Source organism: Quercus suber, unplaced genomic scaffold (assembly GCF_002906115.3).
Source record: "Quercus suber isolate HL8 unplaced genomic scaffold, Cork oak 2.0 scaffold_107, whole genome shotgun sequence".
Taxonomy (NCBI): domain Eukaryota; kingdom Viridiplantae; phylum Streptophyta; class Magnoliopsida; order Fagales; family Fagaceae; genus Quercus; species Quercus suber.
The window spans coordinates 318,143-320,432 of record NW_027069572.1 but is presented as its reverse complement, the minus strand read 5'-3'; the positions used below and the strand labels follow the sequence as shown (position 1 = coordinate 320,432).

The 2,290-nt window shown below is 34.9% G+C and overlaps 1 long non-coding RNA gene across 1 annotated transcript; it reads left to right on the top strand.

Moving 5' to 3' along the window:
* Positions 1-371: 371 nt before the first annotated feature.
* Positions 372-2,002, top strand: LOC136068274 (uncharacterized). The gene is made up of 2 exons (XR_010629661.1): positions 372-615; positions 1,809-2,002. It is a non-coding gene; the product is annotated as an uncharacterized LOC136068274 (long non-coding RNA).
* The last annotated feature ends 288 nt before the right edge of the window (positions 2,003-2,290 follow it).

Genomic DNA, 2,290 nt, shown 5'->3' with positions numbered 1-2,290 from the left:
CAAGTTTGTCAACTTGGAAGACACAAGTGCTCACCTAACCCTCACCAAGAATAGGATTGCGTTAAAATCTAATTAAGAAGTTTGAATACATGAACATCATACCTATCATAACAAATACATGGCCCCTATCCTATCATAATAAATATGCATCTCCATGTGGCCCTGTCTAGAAAATTACGATGAAATGGTAAATGTATTTGGATTCATACCCCGTGCAATACCTAGGGAATTGCACAGGGTACAATAGCTTTATTCTCAGCCATAGATTTAATCTAATGGCTTTAGCCTTTGACACCTCACCAATCCACGTTGGCAATCCGTGTACTTCCCTTCCTTTTCATTTTAGCTTCAGTTTTTAGTAAAACACTCTCCTCTCTCTTTCTCTCCAACTTCAACCGGTGTCCCTCTCACCTCTCTCTCTCCACTTTCACTCTTCCATTTTAGATTTTCAACCATTATCATTAGGGTGTTGACAACAAACTTGCCCAGATTTGCTGGTCTTCGCCACAAATGCCCACATTGGATTTCTTGCCATCGCTTTTGAGTCGCCGACCGTGTCATCCACGTCAGTTTTTGCCATTAAGTCCACCACTGCTCACTGTATACTATAAACAAGTAACTTCCTCTCATTTCTTATTTCGTTTTGCTTCCTTTCATGATTCTTGTTGATATATTGTGGAACGTTTTGAGATTTTGATAATGGGTACAAAACCCAGTGAAGTGCGGATGTGGGTGTGTTGATGGTTGAGGACCGTCGAGTGATCGGTGGCCTTACTTCCTTTATCTTCGCTAGATTTGTGAGTTTGGACTGGTGGATGCTGACAGTGGTTGGTGTTTGGCGTTATTAGGGTCATGGTATTATTTTTGTGTCTTGCTCTGTCATGGGTTTAAAGGGAAGGAAAAAAAGGTGTTGTCTTGCTAATGAGTAGTTGGCTGTTCTGAAATTAGACTATGGATAGTCCCTTTAAAGATTTTTAGTGGACGACCTAAAATCTTAATTATGTGAAACAGAGTTGTAGTTTAAGGAGGTAGTTTCAGCGTCTCAATGCTTGACATATTTGGGTTTGTGGTTCGAAGATCTGAGCTTATTCCTAATAGTTCTAGTATAGGAGTTATTATCTATCATGATTTCTTAAGTTCAGCTGTGAGGCTTGTTCTCTCTAGGAATTATTGCTATTATAATGCCTATGTTGTGGTAGAACATGAAGTTTTAGAAGGTTGGATTGGGAGAACTCTGCATGTTGCAAAGAGGAATACATGAATTCTTTAGTCCTGCAACTTAAAATTGGAGCAAGTAGCTTGATTTATTGGGACCCTGGATGTCAATGGCACAAATTGTTGACATAAAAGTGCCATTTGTTGCACACAAACAAAAATCCATTCGAGATTCAGGTTGTGCTATTTTAATTTTTAAAATTATTAACTCATATAATTTCCAAGCCAATGTATGAAGTTGTGTTGGTACCTGTGTTTTTACTGGAAATTATGCTTATCATGGACATAGTATTATGAAAATTACATTGCATCATGCATAACACAGGAATAATATTGGTCTTAGATTACAAATCATTAGGGTTATCATAAAATTTTGTAAACGCTTTGTTGCTGATTGAGTTTTAAAAATAAATAAAAAATTAATTTGGTTACTGATAGAGTTGTGGAGATTATAATATTTTGATAATGGGTATGAAACTCACTTGAGTGTTTCCATAATTGAGTCAAGTACTTTCTAAAGCATAAACTTTATCCTAGGCTCTTATTTATTGCTTTTCTAAGATTATGACTTTTTTTTTTTTTTTTTTTTTCAGGATTCTACCACATTAAAGGATAATACAAGACTTTGAAGTATCTTGGATAGTTTGCGGAGCCTATTGGAAAACTTTTTAATAGCTGTATGAACCCTTTAGAGCAATTTTTTAGATAGCTTTATGTACAGCTTGTGGCACTTACAATTTTGTAGTTCGCTTATGACTAATGAACCTACTCCAACTTGGTTTTTATATATGTATGTTTTGAGTAGCTACAAGTTAAACATTGATATGTTCTTAACATAATAAAAATTTCTTCTACTAAAGTCGTACTTTGATGTATCATTTGATTTTTTTTTTCTTAATTAATTGTAAAGCTTCGAGAAAAGAAAAGAGTTTGGTCCAAGAATGAACAAAATTCTATTGAAATGTACATTTTTATTACAAGACTAAATAACAAGAGTTTTATTGCAATGTACCCAACTATAGGCTAAGATTTACTCTTACTCAAAAGGTAGTGTCACATGTTGTACAAAAACCAA